Source organism: Bubalus kerabau, chromosome 1, assembly GCF_029407905.1.
Source record: "Bubalus kerabau isolate K-KA32 ecotype Philippines breed swamp buffalo chromosome 1, PCC_UOA_SB_1v2, whole genome shotgun sequence".
NCBI lineage: Eukaryota > Metazoa > Chordata > Mammalia > Artiodactyla > Bovidae > Bubalus > Bubalus kerabau.
In genome coordinates, this window is record NC_073624.1 from 195,871,117 (window position 1) to 195,888,681 (window position 17,565).

General features: G+C 41.6%; 1 long non-coding RNA gene and 1 other non-coding gene across 2 annotated transcripts; both read left to right on the plus strand.

Annotated features, from left to right (window-relative positions):
* The first annotated feature begins 250 nt into the window (after nt 1-250).
* On the plus strand, nt 251-357 carry LOC129642486 (U6 spliceosomal RNA). The gene has a single exon (XR_008709756.1). It is a non-coding gene; the product is annotated as a U6 spliceosomal RNA (small nuclear RNA).
* Nucleotides 358-5,830: 5,473 nt separating this feature from the next.
* LOC129642106 (uncharacterized) lies at nt 5,831-16,737 on the plus strand. Its single transcript, XR_008709537.1, has 3 exons — nt 5,831-6,056; nt 9,962-10,077; nt 16,589-16,737. It is a non-coding gene; the product is annotated as an uncharacterized LOC129642106 (long non-coding RNA).
* Nucleotides 16,738-17,565: the final 828 nt, after the last annotated feature.

The following is a 17,565-nucleotide window of genomic DNA, read 5'->3' on the forward strand; positions in this document are numbered from 1 at the left end:
ATTGCAGGTGGATTCTTTACCCTCTGAGCCACCAGGGAATACCTATAAAGGGATGGACCAGATCGAAATGAATTTGGCACTATGAGGAATCCTGGACTCAGAATCTTAAGCTTACAGCCCCAGCTCTTCTTCATCTTGGGGATCTTTTAATCTCTCTCTGCCTTTGTAAAAAAATAAAACTCCTGATTGGAAATATCTGGTCACTTGGGTCTCCACAAGAAGTAAATTGGTTTATTTACAAGCAAGAGCTGTGCTCACTTTGGCAGCACATATACTAAAATTAGAACAATACAGACAAGATTAGCATGGCCCCTGCGCAAGGATGACATGCAAATTCATGAAGTGTTCCATATTAAAAAAAAAAGGAAGAATTATTTACATCTTTATTATCTTTCAAAAGAGCGGATTTCACATTTCATCGTCAGTTAAGTCTAGAGACCTAGTGCTTTTCACTTCTCTTCTTTTCACAGCTATTTGTAAGGCCTCCTCAGATAGCCATTTTGCCTTTTTGCATTTCTTTTTCTTGGGAATGGTCTTGATCCCTGTCTCCTGTACAATGTCACAAACCTCTGTCCATAGTTCATCAGGCACTCTTGTCTATCAGATCTAGTCCCTTAAATCTCTTTCTCACTTCCATTGTATAATCATACGAGATTTGATTTAAGTCATACCTGAATGGTCTAGTGGTTTTTCCTACTTTCTTCAATTTAAGTCTGAGCTCGGCAACAAGGAGTTCATTATCTGAGCCACAGTCAGCTCCCAGTCTTGTTTTTGCTGACTGTATAGAGGTTCTTCACTTTTGACTGCAAAGAATATAATCTATCTGGTTTCCATGTTGATCATCTGGTGAAGTTCATCTGTAGAGTCTTGTGTTGTTGGGAGAGGGTGTTGTTTGCTATGACCAGTGCATTCTCTTGACAAAACTCTATTAGCCTTTGACCTGCTTCATTCTGTACTCCAAGGCCAAATTTGACTGTTACTCCAGGTATTTCTAGACTTCCTACTTTTGCATTCCAGTCCCCTATAATGAAAAGGACATCTGTTTTTTTGAGTGTTGGTTCTAGAAGGGCTTGTAGGTCTTCATAGAACCATTCAACTTCAGCTTCTTCAGCATTAGTGGTAGGGGTATAGACTTGTATTACCACGATATTGAATGGTTTGCCTTGGAAATGAACAGAGAACATTCTGTCATTTTTGAGATTGCATCCAAGTATCGCATTTCAGACTCTTGTTCACTATGATGGCTACTTCACTTCTTCTCAAGGATTCTTGCCCACAGTTGTAGATACAATGGTCATCTGAGTTAAATTCACCCATTCCAGTCCATTTTAGTTCACTGATTCCTGAAATGTCGATGTTCACTCTTGCCATCTCCTGTTTGACTACTTCCAATTTGCCTTGATTCATGGACCTAACATTCTAGGTTCCTATGCAATATTGCTGTTAACAGCATCAGACCTTGCTTCCATCACCAGTCACATCCACAACTGGGTGTTGTTTTTGCTTTGGCTAAGTCTCTTCATTCTTTCTGGAGTTATTTCTCCACTGATCTCCAGTAGCATACTGGGCACCTACTGACCTGGGGAGTTCATAATTCAGTGTCCTATCTTTTTGCCTTTTCATACTGTTCATGCGGTTCTCAAGGCAAGAATACTGAAGTGGTTTGCCATTCCCTTCTCCAGTGGACCACACTTTGTCAGAACTCTCCACCATGACCTGTCCGTCTTGTGTGGAGCCCTACAAGGCATGGCTCATAGTTTCATTGAGTTAGACAAAAGTAAAACAGAAAAGGAAAGATATACCCATTTGAATGCAGAGTTCCAAAGAATAGCAAGGATGGATAAGAAAGCCTTCTTCAGTGATCAGTGCAAAGATATAAAGGAAAACAATAGAACGGGAAGATAAGAAATCTCTTCAAGAAAATTAGAGATACCAAGGGAATATTTCATGCAAAGATGGGCACCATAAAGGACAGAAATGGTATGGACCTATAGAAGCAAAAGATATTAAGAAGAGGTGGCAAGAATACACAGAAGAACTGTACAAAAAAGATCTTCATGACCCAGATAATCACGATAGTGTGATCACTCACCTAGAGCCAGACATCCTCGAATGTGAAGTCAAGTGGGTCTTAGAAAGCATCACTACGAACACAGCTAGTGGAGGCAATGGAATTCCAGTGGAGCTATTTCCAATCCTAAGAGATGATGCTGTGAAAGTGCTGAACTCAATATGCCAGCAAATTTGGAAAACTCAGCAGTGGCCACAGGACTGGAAAAGGTCAGTTTTCATTCCAATCCCAAAGAAAGGCAATGCCAAAGAATGCTCAAACTACCGCACAATTGCACTCATCTCACACGCTAGTAAAGTAATGCTCAAAATTCTCCAAGCCAGGCTTCAGCAGTATGTGAATGTGATGTTCAAGCTGGTTTTAGAAAAGGCAGAGGAACCAGAGATCAAATTGCCAATATCCCTTGAATCATCAAAAAAGCAAAAGAGTTCCAGAAAAACATCTATTTCTGCTTTATTGACTATGCCAAAGCCTTTGACTGTGTGGATCACCACAAACTGTGGAAAATTCTGAAAGAGATGGGAATACCAGACCACCTGACCTGCCTCTTGAGAAGTCTGTATGCAGGTCAGGAAGCAACAGTTAGAACTGGACATGGAACAACAGACTGGTTACAAATAGGAAAAGGAGTACATCAAGGCTGAAAATTTTCACCCTGCTTCTTTAATTTATATGCAGAGTAGCTTATATGAAATGCTGGGCTGGATGAAGCACAAGCTGGAATCCAGATTGCCAGGAGAAATATCAATAACCTCAGATATGCAGATGACACCACCCATATAGTAGAAAGCCAAGAAGAACTAAAGAGCCTCTTGACGAAAGTGAGAGAGTAAAAAAGTTGGCTGAAAACTCAACATTTAGAAAACTAAGATCATGGCATCTGGTCCCATCACTTCATGGCAAATAGGCAGGGAAACAGTGGAAACAGTGGCAGACTTTATTTTGAGGGGCTCCAAAATGACTGCAGATGGTGATTGCAGCCATGAAATTAAAAGATGCTTGCTCCTTGGAAGAGAAGTTATGACCAACCTAGATAGCGTATTAAAAAGCAGAGACATTACTTTGCCAACAAAGGTCCATCTAGTCAAAGCTATGGTTTTTCCAGTAGTCATGTATGGTTGTGAAAGTTGGACTATGAAGAAAGCTGAGTGCCAAAGAATAGATGCTTTTGAATTGTGGTGTTGAAAAAGACTCTTGAGAGTCCCTTGGACTGTGAGGAGATCCAACCAGTCCATCCTAAAGGAAATCAGTCCTGAATATCACTGGAAGGATTTATGCTGAAGCTGGAACTCCAGTACTTTGGCCACCTGATGCGAAGAGCTGACTCATTGGAAAAGACCCTGATACTGGGAAAGATTGAAGGCAGGAGGAGAAGGGGACAACACAGGATGAGATGGTTGGATAGCATCACTGACTCAATGGACATGAGTTTGAGTAAGCTCCGGGAGATGGTGATGGACAGGGAGGCCTGGCGTGCTGCAGTCCCTGGTGTGACAGAGTCAGACACGACTGAGCGACTGAACTGAACTGAGAGGCCCAGTGTTTCTCCTTACCTTTCCAACCTTTGAAAAACGTAACCAATTAACACATTCCAAAACACCAAAATAAATAAACCCTATTCTGACCCCAAGAAGTGAGCCATCTATTCACATCTATGCAGTCATTCACAAAAAGACAAATCATGGCCCAGGCCAGGAAACAGAGCACCTTGAAAACTGAGCAAGGAGGTGGATCCCAAGGGTGCAGCCTGCGGGGAACGATTGGCCAGGCTGACACCTTGGGCACGGGACTGAGGCACAGACTTTAGGAGCAAGCTAGGTGGGGTGGAGGAGCAGGTGAGCTGCGAGGCCCGCCCCCTACACACCCTGACGCTTACCACCTGCACCAGAGGAGCTCCAGCTTGGTGGTTGAGATACAATATTCACAACAATATTCTTCTTAATTACTCAGAGAAAATTAGTCCCCTTACAGTGGAGAAAACTGCCAAACAATTTTTTATCCAGAGATTGTAGTTAAATTCACGAGATAGGGAACAAGTTTGACATCACGTGCTTTCTGATAGTGCACTGAGGAATATGTGGAATTTCTTTCTGCCCAAAGTACCTAGTTTGATTTTAATCACAATGATATCAACTAAAAAGTGGCACTTACCAAGAACATTGCCAAGGACTGAACAGCAAAGGCGTTTGCCATCTGCCTCTATGGAGATTGAACCCCGCTGCTACAGCTGTTGACCTTCAACAGCCCCTGAGGGAGTTCAGGGTGGACTGAGGCACTCTGTGCTCCAAGGAATCTGGTGCGACAGGTCTTTAGATAGTTCGATGTTTTTAGGAACAGATTTTATGATCTCAATCCTTGCATCTCCTCATATAAAGAGAAGCACTAAATCCCTTCTTGGTGACATCAGATCTTCACTACTAACAACAAAAAAAAAAACCTTTTGTAAAATAGGTGCTTCATGGTATTGAGCTCTCCTTTCACCAAAACCTTATGTATTGAATTTTCCCCACTGCCGCTTTGGAGCAATCTCTCAGAGCTATATGAGATGCTGCCTCCCAAGCTGCAGTCCTCATCTTGCCCCAAATAAAACTTAACTCACAGCTCTCAAGTTATACATCTTTTTTTAGTCGACAAGGATACCAGGCAAACCCAAACTGGAGGACACCCTGTACAGTAAATGACTAGAATCCTTCAAAAGTTTTATCATGAAAGGAAAGAAAGAATTTTTTTCTGATTAAAAGAGCCTAAACAGACCTAGCAACTGAGAGCAATACATGATCTAGGATTTTCTCTTGCTCTAAAAGCCATTATTCAGGGACTTCCCTGGTGGTCCAGTAGTTAAGAATCCGCCGTGCAAGGCAGGGGAACTGGTTTCTATCCCTGGTTAGGGAAATAAGATCCAATGGCCACAGAGCAGCCAAGTTCACATGCTCCAATGACTGGGTCTACAAACTCCAAATAACGCCAAATAATGCCACGTGTTTAAACTAAAGACTGGGGGCAGTCACATTAAAATAAATAAGTAAATAAAAGCCATTATTCCAACAATTGGAAAGGTTTGAATAAGATCTGTAGATTCAGTCCGTTCAGTCGCCCACTTGTGTCCCACTCTTTGTGACCCCGTGAACTGCAGCATGCCAGGCTTCCCTGTCCGTCACCAACTCCCGTAAACAACCGAAATTTATTTTCACAGTTCTGAAGACTGGAAGTCCAAAATCAAGGAGTTTGGTTTCTTTAAGGTCTGTCTCCTTGGCTTGCAGATGCAGAAAACAAACTTTTCTCCTGCTAAAATTGGTTACTTTTTATGACATAACTTCTAGGGTCCTATCATGTTAGAAAAAATTGGGGAAGAGGAAAAATAGGGTATGAAAACGAGACAGAAAATCCCTCTGTTCCATGTTTGGTTAAATAAATAGTGAAAATTTGTTTTCAGAATCTTTGTACCATTGATGCTTTGTAAGATCTTTATGAATTAAAAAAAAAAGATTAAAGAAATTCAGAGGTTGAAAATGTTTTTAGTTTTATTCATATGTATCTACCTTTTGGAATTGCTGTTAGCTGTTCTTGACACAATAAAAGGTATTTTAAAGAAATCTATGTGTAATATAATTTTTGTGTTAAGTGGTGTGATTTTTTCTTTTTCTTTTTTTTTTTGACCTTTTTAAAAGGGAAGGTCTGAGCGATTCACGCACAGGGAGCTGGACAGTGTTCACTAGAAACAGCGAAGAGCAAAGGTGGAGCTACAGACGAGCTGGGCAGGGCTGGCCTAGTGACACCACGGGCTGGTCTTCCGGTGCTGCTGGCCTCAGGGTCACGCTGGGGACAAGCACTTTTAACCCCCAGCTACAGTATGTGGATCCAATCCATTCACGAGAGCACTACTCAGGGAGGTGTGTCTAAAATGAATTGTCAGAGCGAGTGAGCAAGTGGCCCGAGGCAGGCACCGGGAGAGGTGGAGGGCCAAGGAAGTCAGATGCCAGAGAAGGTAAGAACAAGGAATGCATCCAGCACAGCAGAGGAACGAGAAACTCCTGGAGCAGTTTCAGAGACTTTAGCAATTGCCAAAAGTGGGGAAATTGTACATTCTACTAATAGAATATTGCTTGGTTAGGCTGAATGCCTTGGAATATTCCAGAATAGAACACACAGGAAGAATAAGAAAGTTTAAACGAGGGTTTGGGGTCAATGTCACAAAGTGTTGGGTAGAATGGAGGAGAGGCAGGTGGCTCTGACACACCAAATAAGAATTAGACTCAATTTCAGAGAGCCGATTGAATCAATAACTTTGATTAGTTTGAGATGCAGCATTTCTGTAGGTTTAAAGCTCTTGACTTCACTTTCACTTTTCACTTTCATGCACTGGAGAAGGAAATGGCAACCCACTCCAGTGTTCTTGCCTGGAGAATCCCAGGGATGGGGGAGCCTGGTGGGCTGCCGTCTATGGAGTCGCACAGAGTGGGACACGACTGAAGCGACTTAGCAGCAGCAGCAGCAAAGCTCTTGAACTTGGCTTGACAGCTGGTATTCATTAAAGAAGTGAGGCCATTGGATATTTGTCTTTAAAGTATAATTTCTTTTTTTTCTTAAAAAATCTTTTAACTTTTCTTTGTCATCATCTTTGGTATTTTGTGACTAAAAGTTTTAAAAAGGAACTGACTTCTATTGTGTAACAGTACATATCTATGTAAAATATTCTGTAAGAAGAGGTGCTGTTTTTGTTTTCTTAGCTTACATTCCCAAAGCTTTTCATGCCCCAAAGGGAGTGCTTGCTACACTGTTCAGAGGACACCCATGATTATTTGGTAAATGTATAAAGAAGGCAAGAACATCTGTAGGGCATGCCAAAACCTCCCAAGTGTCTGATATGTGTCAGACACTTACTTTTGGCAACTTAGAACTTGCATATTTCCATAATAAATAACATGATTCTGTTTGTTTCTCACCTGCTTAAAGAATGGTGAAACTGTCTACTCCCTCAAGTCAAACAAATCCGATCTCAGAAACAGATATACAGGAGTATCTTTTGATCATCTTAACAAAAGATAAATGTCATCAGAGAGATCAAATGTCATCAAATGTATCTATTGGGTTGTGTTAGGGTGGCGTTTACAGAAAGTCCCTCAAACAGAGCCCACTTGTATAATCTGCCTGAGTCAAGAAATTGGACTTACTCTGCAAATATCTAAGGTCTACTACATAGACCATTACACTTACTATATCCAATGAAAGCTCTAGAAGAATATTTCTAGGTTTCACATTTCTAAATATTTGGAATATTTTAGTTAATTAAATCCACTTAGAATCAAAACCTTAGGATATTTAAAGGAAGTACGCAAAGGAGATAATAAAAGCAGACTGAAGTGTTGATTTAATGGTAGATTCATTAAAAAATTTAAAAAAGAGAGATTAATTCAAAATGTGCAACATATTCTTTTCTGTTCTATGAATGTCCAGAATGCCCAGAGAGGATTAGCAAACTGCAACTGGAATACATGAAAATTGCAGTTATAGATTTTTTCCAAAGGGCTTATATTTTCAACATGGAGAAGCTGTAAACAGTCAGCAAGAATAAGACCGGGAGCTGACTGTGGCTCAGACCATGAACTCCTTATTGCAAAATTCAGACTTAAATTGAAGAAAGTAGGGAAAACCACTAGACCATTCAGGTATGACCTAAATCAAATCCCTTACAATTATACAGTAGAAGTGAGAAAGAGATTTAAGGGACTAGATCTGATACACAGAGTGCCTGATGAACTATGGACAGAGGTTTGTGACACTGTACAGCAGACAGGGATCAAGACCATCCCCATGGAAAAGAAACGTAAAAAAGCAAAATGGCAGTCTGAGGAGACCTTACAAATACCTGTGAAAAGAAAAAAAGTGAAAAGCAAAGGAGAAAAGGAAAGATATAAGCATCTGAATGTGGAGTTCCAAAGAATAGCAAGGAGAGATAAGAAAGCCTTCCTTAGTGATCAATGCAAAGAAATAGAGGAAAACAACAGAATGGGAAAGACTAGAGATCTCTTCAAGAAAATTAGAGATACCAAGGGAACATTTCATGCAAAGATGGGCTCAATAAAGGACAGAAATGGTATGGACCTATAGAAGCAAAAGATATTAAGAAGAGGTGGCAAGAATACACAGAAGAACTGTACAAAAGGGATCTTCATGACCCAGATAATCACGATAGTGTGATCACTGACCTAGAGCCAGACATCCTGGAATGTGAAGTCAAGTGGATCTTAGGAAGCGTCACTATGAACAAAGCGAGTGGAGGTGATGGAATTCCAGTTGAGCTATTTCAAATCCTAAAAGATGATGCTGTGAAAGTGCTGCACTCAATATGCCAGCAAATTTGGAAAACTCAGCAGTGGCCATAGGACTGGAAAAGGTCAGTTTTCATTCCAATCCCAAAGAGAGGCAATGCCAAAGAATGCTCAAACTACTGCACAACTGCACGCATTTCACCTGCTAGCAAAGTAATGCTCAAAATTCTCCAAGCCAGGCTTCAGCAGTACGTGAACCGTGAACTTCCAGATGTTCAAGCTGGTTTTAGAAAAGGCAGAGGAACCAGAGACCAAATTGCCAACATCCACTGGATCATGGAAAAAGCAAGAGAGTTCCACAAAAACATCTATTTCTGCTTTATTGACTATGCCAAAGCCTTTGACTGTGTGGATCACAATAAACTGTAGAAAATTCTGAAAGAGATGGGAATACCAGACCACCTGACCTGCCTCCTGAGAAACCTATATGCAGGTCAGGAAGCAACAGTTAGAACTGGACATGGAACAACAGACTGGTTCCAAATAGAAAAAGGAATACGTCGAGGCTGTATATTGTCACCCTGCTTCTTTAACTTGTATGCAGAGTACATCATGAGAAACGCTGGACTGGAAGAAACACAAGCTGGAATCAAGATTTCCGGGAGAAATCTCAATAACCTCAGATATGCAGATGACACCACCCTTATGGCAGAAAGTGAAGAGGAACTCAAAAGCCTCTTGATGAAAGTGAAGTGGAGAGTGAAAACGTTGGTTTAAAACTCAACATTCAGAAAACTAAGATCATGGCCTCCGGTCCCATCACTTCATGGCAAATATATGGGGAAACAGTGGAAACAGTGGCTGACTTTATTTTGGGGTCTCCAAAATCACTGCAGATGGTGATTGCAGCTATGAAATTAAAAGATGCTTACTTCCAGGAAAATAATGACCAGCCTAGACAGTGTATTAAAAAGCAGAGACAAAACTTTGCCAACAAAGGTCCATCTAGTCAAGGCTATGGTTTTTCCAGTAGTCATGTATGGATGTGAGAGTTGGACTATACAGAAAGCTGAGCACCAAAGAATTGATGCTTTTGAACTGTGGTGTTGGAGAAGACTCTTGAGAGTCCCTTGGACATCAAGGAGATCCACCCAGTCTATCCTAAAGGAAATCAGTACTGAATATTCATTGGAAGGAGTGATGCTTAAGCTGAAACTCCAAAATTTTGGCCACCTGATGTGAAGCACCTGATGTGAAAAGACCCTGATACTGGGAAAGATTGAAAGCGGGAGAAGAAGGGCACGACAGAGGACGAGATGGTTGGATGGCTCACCGACTCAATGGGAATGAGTTTGAGTAAACTGCAGGAGTTGGTGATGAACAGGGAGGTCTGGCGTGCTGCAGTCCATGGGGCCTCAAAGAGTCAGACACAACTGAGTGCCTGAACTGAACTATATTTTAAAGAATCTACTTTGTAGAGTCAGATAGCCAGAGGATACTCATAGTTGGAGGTTAAATAAAATTTTTTCAGGAAAAAAAACAATGAATCTAAGACCCATTTATTTTCCATTTAACAAGGTCAATTTTCTTTCTTTCTTTTTATTTTTCTGCCTTGCCATAGGACACGTGGGATCTTAGTTCTCTGACATGGAATTGAACCTGAGGCCCCTGCAGTGGAAGCATAGAGTCTTAACCACTGGACCTCGTGGAGAAGTGCCAAGGTCAATTATCAAAAAGGTCAGTACACCAGAATTTGAGGAGAGAATCTTTCTAGTACTCCAGCAGGAATCAATTGTCTCCCTGAACTTCCTTTTCACTGGAATTTATATCCCATTAGGGATGATATCTCAGCCGAGTAAATGCTTAGCACCACTCAGGCTGGAATCTCACCAGCCATAAACATTTCAAAAATACACATCCAAGCCAGCCTTGGCTAGGAGCCAAGACAATACAGTAATCCACTTGGACAGCTACGAGGGTGAAGCTAGGTCAGAGATAAGCAGCGCCAGCTAAATGCTCTTAGTTTGCCTTCCACCTGATGAGCCCAGACTCTGGCTTGCGGCACAGGTGTCCTAGCTGTACCGTCTAAGATTTCAAGACACCATAACGCAACTTTTGTTCCTGCAACTACACTCATTTCGGACACATAACATTTCCCAAAGTGAATACATTTCCTAAATTCATGCCCGGATACTGAAGTTAGCTGCTGAAATAAAATCCTCAGTGTTCTTCATTTTTAATTGTTATGTTTCTCCCAGGTTGTATTTCATGTACTCAATAAATATTCATTGAGGGCTTCCTATGTGTTTTCTTCTTGGTTAAGCTGAATAGAACAAAGAGAGCTGCCAAGGTTTGCCCTGTTCAGTTTTCTTCCCAGTGAACAAACTCTCAGAGGGGACTGCAGTTTAGACTTGATATTTTTTGTGGCAGCTGCCAGTTTCAGGGAAGCAAAATATCATACATAGTCCACTGGTGACAGATGGAAGTAATGGCTTGAGTTCAAAAAAGAAATTGCAAGTTTATGGACCAACAACATACAAAAAGCGAATTACTTTAGTTACAGATTTGAAGTTGGACTCTTCGGAATGTCTTTTGGTTCTGTGTATGGAGCTCTTCTTTTGGGGAGCAGGTTCTCTCCAACAGAAATGTAATCGGGTGATTTTGATGGAGCTACTAAACCAGGATCCTGTTCCATAGTGGGCACAGAACACTCCAGACATACTAATATCCAAATATCCTGGGCTTCCCTCGTAGCTCAGACGGTAAAGAATCCATGTGCAATTCAAGAGACCTGGGTTCTATCCCTGGGTTGAAAAGATCCCGTGGAGAAGGAAATGGCAACCCACTCCAATATTCTTGCCTGGAGAGTTGCATAAGGTATGAAATAGTAGTTTAAAAGCATAATTTAGATAAGCCCTTTGCTGTTGCCAAAATACTTGTAGATTGGAAAATTAAAATACTGTGATTATGAAAGAGGTTAACACCCTCCATACACTCCCTACCTCTAGTGTAGTAAGCAGCAAGCATGCTTTCCTTTGCAAGTGACAGAAGCCAATTCAAAATTGTCTGAGGTTTGATCCCTGGTTCAGGAAAATCCCTTGGAAAAGGGAATGGCTACCCCACTCCAGTATTCTTGCCTGGAGAATCCCATGGACAGAGGAGCCTGCCAGGCTACAGTCCACAGGGTCACAAAGACTCAGACATGACTGAGTGACTAACACACACAGGAGAATTTACTGCCTTTTGTGTAACTAGTAAATTCAGGGTGTTCCGGGTGTGGCTGGTTTCAGGATGACAGATCCAGGGTCTCAGATGAAACTGTCAGATTTCTCAACTTTGTTTTTTTTAACCGTTCTGGACCTATTCTCTTCTATGCAGGTAGGCTTTTTTTCCACGTAGCAGGGAGATTATCAATGTTTCCAGGTTAATGTCTTTCCCTGGGAATTCTCTGGCTGTCTAGTGGTTAAGACTTTGCCTTCCAAGGCAGGAAGTGCAGGTTGAGCCCTGCTGGGGGACTAAGATCAGCCATGCCTTGTGGCTAAAAAACAAAAAAACCCATAAAAGAGAAACAATATTGTAACAAATTCAATAAAGACTTAAAAAATGGTCTACATTAAAATTTTTTTTTTTTTTTTTGCTCCCACCTCCTTAACACAAAAAGCAAAGTGCTTTCCCCTCCAACTCTAAATGTAAAATCTCAGGAGGGATTTCCATCGGCCTGACTTGGGTTGCACGCCTTTGCTTACTAAGTGAAAATCGCTCAGTCATGTCCGACTCTTTGTGACCCCATGGACTGTAGCCCGCCAGGCTCCTCTGGCCATGCAACTCTCCAGGCAAGAATATTGGAGTGGGTTGCCATTTCCTTCTCCAGGGGATCTTTTCAACCCAGGGATAGAACCCAGGTCTCTTGAATTGCACATGGATTCTTTACCATCTGAGCTACGAGGGAAGCCCAGGATATTTGGATATTAGTATGTCTGGAGTGTTCTGTGCCCACTATGGAACAGGATCCTGGTTTAGTAGCTCCATCAAAATCACCCGATTATATTTCTGTTGGAGAGAACCTGCTCCCCAAAAGAAGAGCTCCATACACAGAACCAAAAGACATTCTGAAGAGTCCAACTTCAAACCTGCACTTATCTTTTGGTTCAGCCATATTCCATTGAATGTTTGACTAATACGGTTATATTTGTGGCTCATTGGTTCTTGAACTTTAACGTACATCAGAACATGTGGAAAGCTTGTTAAAACACAGATTACTGGGAACACATTGTTTCTGATTAAGCAGGTCTCTTTCTAAGTGATGTTGCCGGTCAGAGGACCACACTTTGAGAACCTCTGTTTTGGAACTTCTTTGTTTAATTGTCAAAGAGATTTTTATCCAAATAAATACCATTCCTGGATATATTTTGTAGATAAAATATCTCTAATTTTCAAGGAACATGTCATTCTGATACTGATTAGCATTGTGGCCTTGGACAAGTTACTAAACCACTCTCCCAAAATTTTTTTGTGTAAAGTGGAAATAATAGTACTTACTTCATATGGTTGCTGGAAAGATTAATTAATACATGTAACACACTTAGAATTACATGGTGGACTTTCCTTGAGACCCAGTGGTTAAGTCTCTGCAGGGAGTTTTTCCATTGCAGGGGGTGCAGGTTCAGTTCCTGGTTGGAGAAGTTCTTCAGGCCATGTGGTATGGCAAAATAAATAAATCATTTTAAAAATAAAAAATTTTTTAAAGTGCATAGTAAGTAATATATAAGTGTTTCCAAGTATTTAAACTGCTCCAGGGAATAGGGAGGGAGATCATGCAAAGTATTTTATGATGGAATCAAAAGATGAATATCAAATCCTGAAAAGGATTATGCATATCAATCTCACCTATAAATTAACCATGAAAATTATGAATAAAATATTAGCAAGTAGAATCCAGCTGTACATTAAGAGAACACAATATCACAACCAACTGGGTGCTATTCCAAAACTGGAAAAATAGTTCCATCATATTTATTAATATAGTTACTATAGTAATAGATTTGAAGCAAAAAAAAAATCATATGGTTATTGCTAAGACTCGAAAGGTAATCAATATTGAGTCCTGGTGAAATTTTTAGTAAAGTCAGAATGGATGACTAGTAGACATCTGTCATTTCTATTTTTAGCTATCCAGCATCAGCTTTGTATTCTGGGGTATGGAGTTTGTGTGAATCTTGGTGGGACAGGGGGTCCCACTAGGAAAACAAGGCACTGATTTTTCTGACCCTGGGAGCCAGAGTGCAAGCACCAACCCTAACCTTGTCAACCAGAGACCCTCACCTGGGACTCTGAGACACAAGTGGGTAATGCAGAGAAGTAGAGGTGAACAGAAGTGTCTGATGGGACAATGTTTGGGATCAGCTGGGGCGGTAGGAGGCCTCTCAACCTGACGCCTCTTGGGACAGAGGCGTCTGCAGTCTGGCTTCCCAGCATTTTTTTTTTTTTCTTTTAGAACTGATACAATTTCATTTCATGTTTGAAAGATCAGTATTTTTGTGTCTTTTGAAGGTGGGAAAAGCATTCTTGGAAGAACAAACAGAATGCATTGGGTTTATTCCGATGACTCAAGGCATAAAGCCAGTAACAATGGGTAAATGCTACCGGAAGTCAAAGGAAATTGGCAAGACCAATTTCCGGCATTGGTCTTGGCATTCAGACAAAGGCTGATTGATCTGCACTTGATAGGAATGTTGCAAAGATGATTCAAATATCAGATGGTACTCAGACCAGAAGAATTCATATGTGCAAACTGGAGATTTATTCCTGGATACTTCTCAGTCTGGGAATAAGTAAAACCCCATATTTTAAAAGAACTTCCAATTTTATGATGCCCAGTCTTTTTTATTCTTATGAGCTGAGTTTGAATCTTCAAGTTCCCCAGAGATTCCATGGATTATCAAATAGGCATCCAATATTTTCTTCCATTAAGTTACCTAGATTCTGTTTGGGATTTTGAAAACAAGAACCATGACTAGTCCAAGATAAATATCTTCTTGACTTTAAAAGTGTATATCATACCAAAACTCAACATTCTATTCAATAGTAAAATACCAGGAAACATTCTCATTACGGCCAGCAACACAGCAAGGTGATCTCTGTTCTCATCTGGCACAGGATTCTCTAGATTGTTTTAGGGATATGGTGTCAGGGAACAGCCTTTACTTCACGAAAGTCTTGTGAACGAGTCATGGGCAATGCAAGCTGAGTGGCCAGTGCTGTGCTGTGCTTAGTCACTCAGTCATGTCCAGCTCTTTACGACCACGGACTGTAGCCCACCAAGTGCCTCTGTCCATGGGATTCTCCAGGCAAGAATACTGGAGTGGGTTGCCATGCCCTCCTCTAGGAGATCTTCCCAATCCAGGGATCAAACCCAGGTCTCCCACATAGCAGGCGGATTCTTTACCCTCTGAGCCACCAGGGAAGCCCAGAGTGGCCAGTAGGAGGCCTGAATCAAGTCAAGGAGAGCACACCACATATCAGGCCATGGCAGCTGCAGCAGAACTCGACAATATGTTTAACATATCTTAAAATGCTTAACAATCAGACCCTTATCTCAATAGTTTACTTCTGGGGATTTGGCCTAAGAAATAACCAGTGCCAAGAACAAAGACTTGTGTGTGTGTAAAGGGAATAAAATTTCCACCTGGTCACAGTAGAAAACAAGCAGTCTGTCTTTTAAGTAGGAAATTACTTTTCTTTTTCTTCTTCTCTTCCCCAACTCCTCTTTTCTCGACTTTCCTCTTCCTCCTCTTCTTTTTCATCTTCTTCCTCCCCTCCCTCCCTCCCACTCTTCCTTCCTTCCTTTTCCTCTCTCTCACCTTAACTGGCCTTTTAGTATAAAACAGAAGGTCCTGGGCTACTCTGAATGGGATGAAAAGTGGAAGTGTTAGTTGGATCTGACTCTTTGTGACCTCATGAACTGTAGCCCACCAGGATCCTCTGTCCATGGGATTCTCCAGGCAAGAATACTGCAGTGGGTTGGGTAATCCAGAAGGCAAGGGAATTTGGAGACATTTCAATTACATGTGTGCAAGAATATCTCAGGCACCATTATTTATACTCAGACACATCTACCTTCAGAACCACCTAAAATTCCAGATATCAATTCAGAATTTTCAAATTTCAGACAGTAAGTACTGTCTACTGTACCCCAGCTTGGAGAAATAGGAAGAGCTGGTCCAGTCTCAGCTCTGGTCCCCTCATGGCCCATTTATTTTTTCTTTATGCTCCCAGCTCTATTCTGGCTAAACAGGGCTGTGTGTACCTGTGAGACTATCTCATTCTCCTGTTCAAGCTGTATCCACATACTTGCTCAACCCTCTGGACCAGGAGCAAGCACATCAGTGCTGTGGCCCATTCTTGGGAGAATGGACTAGGGACATTCTCCAGTCCAGGACTAGGGACCTGGCCCAGTCAGCCAGGTCTTGAAAATGAACTTCTTGAGGCAATTTGGGCAGAGAATTCCAGGGTACACAAAGCACACTTGAAGGGGAATTGGGACAGGGAGGGACCTACCAGAGAGGTCTGGTTCAAGTACTGGATCAAATCCAAAAATGTTTTTGAAGATAATCTATCTTAAGCTTTGTTTCCCCTGTAAGTTCAGCAGTCTTGTTATGGATACAAGGATATTTGAGTACAGATAGACCAGTCTTGGGTGTTCTTTGGAAGGACTGATGCGAAAGCTGAAACTCCAATACTTTGGCCACCTCATAAGAGTTGACTCATTGGAAAAGACTCTGATGCTGGGAGGGATTGGGGCCAGGAGGAGAAGGGGACAACAGAGGATGAGATGGCTGGATGGCATTCCCGACTCGATGGACATGAGTTTGAGTGAACTCCGGGAGTTGGTGATGGACAGGGAGGCCTGGTGTGCTGCAATTCATGGGGTCGCAAAGAGTCGGACACAACTGAGCGACTGAACTGAACTGATATGGAAGATAAGTCTGAGAAAAAATACGGTCCCAGAGATGTTAGTAAGAAAAAGGAGATAACTAGGTAATGTAGAGGATGCCCTCCTAAATTACTAATGTAAGTTTTTAGCAGAGAGCCTACTGTTCAGGCATTCTCAGATTGTACCTGGGAATCAGAATCAGGATTCCCAGCACAGTGGGTCTTTTCCAGAAGCATCTGTTTTAAAGCTAAAATTTATTGAATTCTATTTTCTTAACCTTGCTTTTATGTGGGTCATTTAACTTAATCGTTACAGGTGCCCAGTGTGGTAGATGCTGTTATAATCTCTAATACAAGGATGAGGAAGCAGAGGCTCTGCGGCATAATGTGACTGGGATGTGAACCCAAGCAGACCAGCCTGAAAACTCCCAGTCCTAACCACTAAGCGGCAATTTCCCAGTTGGCTAATAAATCCCGAATAAATTTAACAACAAATCATTTGGATAAAAGTGGCTCCCATTCTCCTAATTGGTTTGATAATGTGATACGGGAATTCTTGCCCTTTTACCAACCCTCTTCGTGGAAATGCATCAAGTCTTTCCACATTTCCTGATTAATTTTCTCCTGGCAGCTGAGTGTAGTTTAAAGAGATTAAGTCTTGGGACATACAGACCAGAATTTAGGGGGTGATTTCAGCCTAAAAGGTTGTTCAGTTGGGAGTTCAGGTGCTGTGACTGACCAGAGCGAGTACTGCTCCTCCTTACCCATTGAAACTCCTTGCAGAACTGCCAACAGTGTGATAAGTGTCTGTGTTAGTGAACCGCAGCTTCAGTCATGTTGCTTTGGACACGATGAGCAAAGGCATGTGATGGTAACAGATGTGAGTAGAGAGTTCTTTGATTACCTAGGTTTCAGCGGGGCTACCACTGCCCCCTGGTTACAGCAATAGCAGCATGGAGGTTCCTTCTACTCTTGGAACCTAGATGTTGGTGTCTCCAAAGCTCAAGTGAGGGTGGCTATCTGAGTTTTGTTTAGTCTCTAGCAGTGAGACGTGAGCAAAGAGGACTGTCCCTTGAAATGAAGTGCTGAAACCCTGCATCAGGTCCATTTCATTAAGCAAGGTCATTTTAAGACCCCAATGTCCGCCAAGCATCATGTAGCCTAAAGATGTTTGCCCCAGTTGCTTTCCAGAAACTTGTGGAAAGTCAGCTGTGAACTAATGAGCTCATCAGCTCTTAATGAAAGTGAAAGAGGAGAGTGAAAATGTTGGCTTAAAACTCAACATTCAGGAAA